The sequence below is a fragment of the Pinus tabuliformis genome, chromosome 1_2 (assembly GCF_031772625.1).
Source record: "Pinus tabuliformis cultivar Carrire ecotype Pingquan chromosome 1_2, CPIR1, whole genome shotgun sequence".
Classification (NCBI taxonomy): domain Eukaryota; kingdom Viridiplantae; phylum Streptophyta; class Pinopsida; order Pinales; family Pinaceae; genus Pinus; species Pinus tabuliformis.
The window spans coordinates 907,770,883-907,777,373 of NC_142298.1; the positions used below are offsets into that span (position 1 = coordinate 907,770,883).

General features: G+C 37.2%; 1 pseudogene across 1 annotated transcript; it reads left to right on the forward strand.

The window, feature by feature from the left end:
• The first annotated feature begins 1,044 nt into the window (after positions 1–1,044).
• LOC149208894 (7-deoxyloganetin glucosyltransferase pseudogene) lies at positions 1,045–2,131 on the forward strand (annotated as a pseudogene). Its single transcript, XR_016252803.1, has 2 exons — positions 1,045–1,068; positions 1,192–2,131. The product of XR_016252803.1 is annotated as a 7-deoxyloganetin glucosyltransferase pseudogene (transcript).
• The last annotated feature ends 4,360 nt before the right edge of the window (positions 2,132–6,491 follow it).

Below are 6,491 nucleotides of genomic sequence, written 5' to 3' on the forward strand. Positions count from 1 at the left end.
ATGTCATACCTTGATTAACAGCGGAAGATGTAATGGCTGCCATCTTCTTTCTTCTGACTCCTGACGGTTACTCTTCTTCTCAGAATTCGGTTTCTCTTTCTAGCCCTGTTTCCTTATGCGCTTCTTGATGGAGAAGAATGCGACTCTTGTTAGGGAGAGAGAGGACCCAATCCTTTATATATCATTTAACTCTAATCTGGTACGTCCATCATATACCAATTCAACGCTTAAGATTAATCACAGATCTAATGCTTTAATTATAGAATGATCTATCGGGTCACATTAAGATTAGAAACTGCATAACGTTAAAAGTAGAAACAACATTTGCAGTTTAAGATTAGAAACAACCATTTGCTGTTTCTAATAGCAGATTTCTAACATGAGGTCCCTCAACCTCTAGTTGATACTGCTCAGCACAATTTGCCTGCGGTCGAGCCGGCGCACCCTTCTGATGGCAATCTGAACTTGGTAGTTCCTCCAGGTGGCTGCGACACGGGAGATGGGGACAATGTCGTTGACATGTGGATGGGCTCTCCTTGCCGGGTGGAAAAGGATGCTCCAGACTCTCTGAAACATGCTTGAAATATACGGTACCGCGCCTACTGATGGCAGCTTCCCTTCTGGTCTTTATATCCTATTGCTATGCTTCTCTGGATTATGTCAATTATGTTTTGTATCAGGTCCTGGCTGGGTATAGCTATCAGCCATTATAGTCTAATGCTTTGTATCAGGTCCTGGCTCAGAAAGCCCTTGTTTTTGTTAAGTTTTGTATATGGCTATCAGGGCAGCACAGATATTAGTAAAGCCATAGTTCTCAACTGTTCTGTAGTGCTGTTCACCACTTTGGTTCGCATTTTTGTATGTAAGGGCTCTGGAAATCATGTATTGAGTTTTCTCAATGTCGGGATTGGTGTCACAGGGTCAAGGTATCTGGTGTTATGGTCCCTGGGTCAGGGTTATTGGATGGCTTCAGCCTCCTCTGAGGTATCTGGTCTTATGGCCCTTGGGTCAGGGTTGTTGGATGGCTTCAGCCTCGTCTTCCTGGCAAAGGTCATCTTCCTGGCAAAGGTATATTAACTTCCTCTCCCAACTATTTTGGTACCGCACTGATTTCTGCAGGTATCCATTCTCTATACATTCTGGCTGGCATGGCAAAGATAACTTGTTTGCTTATGCTATTGTGTACTGCAGATGATGACAAGAGTTTAACAGATGGATACATGGAACAAATAATCACCTGCATTCCTGGAATGCCCCCATTGCGTTTCAAAGATGTGCCCACCGCCTTTAGACACAAAGACATGTTCGAGTTTGTTACATGTGAAGTGCAGGCCGCTCTGGAATCGGATTTACTATTACTAAATACCTTTGATGAGCTTGATCGTCCTATACTCGACGCACTCCGAGAAAGACTTCCACCCTTGTACACGATAGGCCCTCTTGTTTTACAGGCAGAATCTGGAGAAAGATAGAATATCTGGTCTCTCTGCAAGCTTGTGGACCGAAGAAACAGAATGTATGAAATGGTTGGACTGCCAAAAACCCTATTCCGTTATTTATATTTGCTTCGGCAGCATAGCAGTTATGACTAACCAGGAACTCTTAGAGTTAGCATGGGGTTTAGAGGCCAGTAAGCAACCTTTTCTGTGGGTTATTCGTCCTGATCTCATCCATGGTCACTCTGCTGTGCTGCCATCTGAGATTTTAGAGAAAGTGAAGGACAAAAGTTTCTTGGTGGGATGGGCGCCTCAAATGAAAGTGCTCTCGCATCCTTCAGTGGGAGGCTTTCTGACCCATAGCGGATGGAACTCAACGCTGGAGAGTATCTGTGCTGGTGTACCCATGATATCATGGCCCTTCCTTGCTGAGCAGCCGACTAACAGCAAATTTGTCAGTGGAGTGTGGAATATTGGAATGGCAATGGATGAAGTTGTGAGGAGAGAAGATGTGGAAGACATGGTAACGAGATTGATGACTGAGGAGGAAGGGAAGCAAATGAGGAAAAGAATTGGTGAGTTGAGGGATGAATCGATGAAAGCAGTGGGAAAAGGAGGATCTTCTTACAATAACCTGGAGAAGTTTCTGAAGGAAATACAGAAGGGATTGATAGAATCTTGATGCATGCATGTATTGTATATGGCTGGAAGGTGCCATAATAATAATAATACCTTTTTTTATTTCGTCATTTGGAAATGATAGCATCTCGCTATACATGTAAAGATCCCATCATATATATATATATATATATTCGGAATATTTTATATATAGGGATCCAGAGGAAGACAAAGTAAGCATGGATCACATCATGAAGATAAGATTCTTGTCATGTTTCATGTGGGTCCTACGTATTAAAAACAGCACTCGCAAGTTGCAACTCTTCTATTTAAATCAAATATTCATATGAAATGAAGGGATTAAAGAAGCATACATCATATGGCTCATCCTACATCCCACACAGAACCATTACATTTCATTTATTAAGTAATATGTCATAACAATATTTGAAGTAATAATTGTTATTTTTTTAACCCCTACTCAATTTACATAAATAAATAATAAAATTTTACTATAACTTTTACTCCCAAAAAAAAATCATTAAAAAGATAACTTTCATTCCCAAAAAAGAGTTCAACCTTATAATTTCCCCAATTAATTTAACACAACAAAATATTGGATTATCAAATAAATTTTGCGACTTATTCCCACCTTCCACTTATCAAATAAATTTTGCGACTTATTCCCACGTTCCCCCTCCCATAATTGGGATGATGCCCTTTCACGATATGCTTTTTGACTGTGTGGTTTGCGTGTTGTATTTCCAAGTCATTAAATCTTTTATTCTATCACATTAATTTCAAACAACCTCTTTAAAAAGAAGATTAATTCTACACAGTAATTTTAAACAGCATTCTGAGTTAGAGGTTCAATACCACTTAAACTGAGTCATGTAGATTCCGTTTTATGTATAAAATTAATGTTTACTTAATAATAATAAAAGAGAGTTTATTAAAAATAATTTTAATAATTTAAAATTTGAACTCAATTCCAGTCCTAAGTTTTCGATGAATAAATAAATAAATATTTTTTAAATAATATTTAAATTTAATCATTTTTCAAAAATGGTAAATATGAAAATATCTCTTGATTTGGAACGTGATTTTTGACTTAAATAATATTCCATCATAAAAATTATATCTTTGAATATGAAGAATTTTGAATTTTGAATTTTGACTAGATATAATGAACAGAAAAAGGAGGACCGCAGTGAACAGAAAAGAGGACCATACAGCGACTTCAGCAGAGATTCGCGTTCCACATATGCAGCTTTAACGTATGCCCAATTGCCACGTTCTCCAAAGTAAAAGATGGAACCCTTCATTTTTGTTTTATTTTCCGAAGTTTTTATTTTCATCATTTTTTAAATTATTTTTTAGGGCTCGATGGATTACATCATCATCTTCAATATATCTGTCTAATATATCAGTTTTATTGAGAAATTCAACTCGTGATTTGGTATCAAGGAATGTTCATAAAGCACCTAATTATCCAAAACCCATCTTTACCGCTTTATAAATATCATTTTTTTTCTTTTTTTTTTTCAAAATATATTATTTAAAATTAATTTTAGTAAAATTCAAAATTTGAATATGGAGATTTCACAATTTAAAATTATATTATCTATCTATTACTTTGAGAAATAACTCTCTACACTATTAAAAAAAAAAATTCAAAATTTTAAATTATTTTAAAATTTATTTATTTATTTAAATATAATAATTTAAATTATAAAATAAATTAAAATATTAAAAATAATATTTTATTATAATTTTTTTTAATAGATTATCCAAAGTATATTTTCTTTAGATCTGGAATTAAAACCACAATGATTGATGGTTTTTGTTTTTTACCCTTTTTCTATAAATATCAACTCACTTATTCGAGCTATCCTGCAAAGTTGAGGATAATGTTGCTTCTTCAATTTTTTGAGAAAGAACCAAAACAACCAAATCAGACAGATTTGATAGGTATTTCTCACTATCAAAATGATTAGACTCATGGTTGCACTTCCACTAATTCTCAATGTAGATATGGCTCGAGATTTCTCATTGTCTTTTATCGAAATATTTTCCCTTCCCGAGGGTTGTGTCGATGAGGTTGTCTGAAATACTGGGAGGTTGAGGTGTTGGGAGATGACTTCTGGTTCTGGGAGTTGTTCTTCCTTTTCGCAACAAGATTCTTGGAATTTTTTGCTACCTTCGGATCACTCCAACCACGGTAGCATCTCTTCAGTTCTTGATTGCAGAAAGCCCTTTTTGAGGAGGGACACGCATTCTAAAGGTGCTCAAGTTTTTGGAAAATTATGCACCTAAAGGCCTTGTTTTCATAGCCCAATGGCTGGATACACTCATTTCCCTCCCGCATAAGGATGATTTTTTCTAGCAAGCCTTCACTGAGGTCCACTTCCATGCATGATCGAAATTAACTTACGAAACATTTTGACAATCGTTCGTTGTCTAGTTTGATAAAGGTGCCTATAGAGTTGCCAATATATTTTAATATTTTTGGCATGATCCAATGAAGAGGCAAGTTTGGGAGCCTAACCCAAACTCGAACAGGCAAGGTCTTCATGGTGAGAGGAATAAAGTTTGGGAACCATGGTTGAATCAAAATATCATCTTGGCCCAAAAACCAGGCCCCTGATAAAAAACCTTCTTCCAATCTTCCAAATCTTTAAAGAAAATCACACAGTAACCCTTCGGACAAAAAAATAGATCTAGGTTCTAGGACTAGTTTTGGAAGGGAAGATGTCGAAGGCTAGAAGCCATTGAAATGACATATAATCACTCGAATTTAAAAATATAATCTTCTTCTCTTATTAATGTTCCCGTTTACCTCTAACATTGGGATATCCAACAAATGTTCCACCATGAAAGTCTAGCCTAAGAGCTCCTTTAATATCTGCGGATCGAGACGTGGATTTAAGGATTCTTTGAAGGACATGGGCCTTGAGGAAGAAGAAGCCCAGCTGCCCCTAGCACCTCCTCGCAAACCTGCAACAAGGGATATAGAAATGTCATTTTTAATGCCTAAAGATTTGAGATTGCTTTCCATCTTCAATATCCTCCCTTCATAAAAAATCTTGAATGCTCCCACAAGAATACGTGTAAATTGATGGATGCAGGAGGAAACTAAAACCATTAGATCCTCCTCTTTCACTTTAAAACACAAAGAAGCACCAAACAAGGACCTAACTAAAATGGATAACACCTGAAGATCCTCGACCACAACCCCTTTGGACAAGCTCGCAGGCAGGAGGCTTTCATCAAACAATTTACAGACATGACCAAGCCTCGGAGTGACTCCTCTCACTGAATTTTTGGCTAGTTCATTATCAACATCCTTCCAACAATTCGAAGATTGACAACATGATACAATCATGACTGGAGATAGAGGATGCATCTCAAATAAATAGCTCACAATCTTCATAACAAATTTGAGGACATAGTCTGGCTAGGGAGTTATGTCAAGCAATTCGCAGGCAAAACCACTACACTTGTAAAGAGTTCGAACTGAGAGCTTTCGACAAACACTTTGCAGGGAAGCTTCCCACATGCATGTTCATTAGTACTTACGAGCTTCATGTGCCTTAGGGCCCCATTAAATATTATACAAAAGGATCTTCCCATAGTTGTCTTGCGAACACTTGCTACCAAGCAACCCTCGCAAAGGGATGTCATCAAGTTACATACGGCTCCATAACCATCATGCACATTGAGAAGACTGTTGGAAAATATGGTAGCCATGGTTGGTATTTTCAATATGACGAAATTTGAAATTTAAAATATATTAATGCCTCCTTAAAGATGGCAAGTTGACTCCACTGGTGAAAAAATCCATGTAATAAAAGTTAAAAACAATAACCACGGTCGATGGGACACTTACTCCAAGTTGAATGTTGGGCAAGACATCCTAGGGGGTGTTCATTTGGTTGTTTATGGCTAAGGAAATTGACAAAGGCAATGGATAAGGCATTAAAAGGCAAAAAGGCATTTTTGGCACATTTATTTATGAAAATAATGGAAATTAGGAGAAAAAGGAGGTGAAAGGTCACAAGTTGCATGTGAGGAGGAAAATGAAGGAAAATAATGGAAAATGAAGAAAATAGAGGCCTCATCCATAAAAAAACTTCTGAGGATCAGTTGGTAACATTTTGTTAGTTCAGTGTTGGAGCTCTCTCATTATTCTCTCTCTCTCTCAAAATCTTGGATACTTAGAGTTTTAGTGGAGCACTCTCGGAGGGTGTGGCATACTTGGATTCTTGGAGCAAGAAGGAAACGTAAGAGTGGGAAAGTGCAAGAAGGCATCAACATCAACAACTACACCGGATTTTCATGCAGGTACTGAGTTGCATGTATGATTTCTTCACTAGTTTTGGCATGCATCGCATATGCATGTGGTTTGTTGGTTTTGATCTGTCATTGGCATGGAGG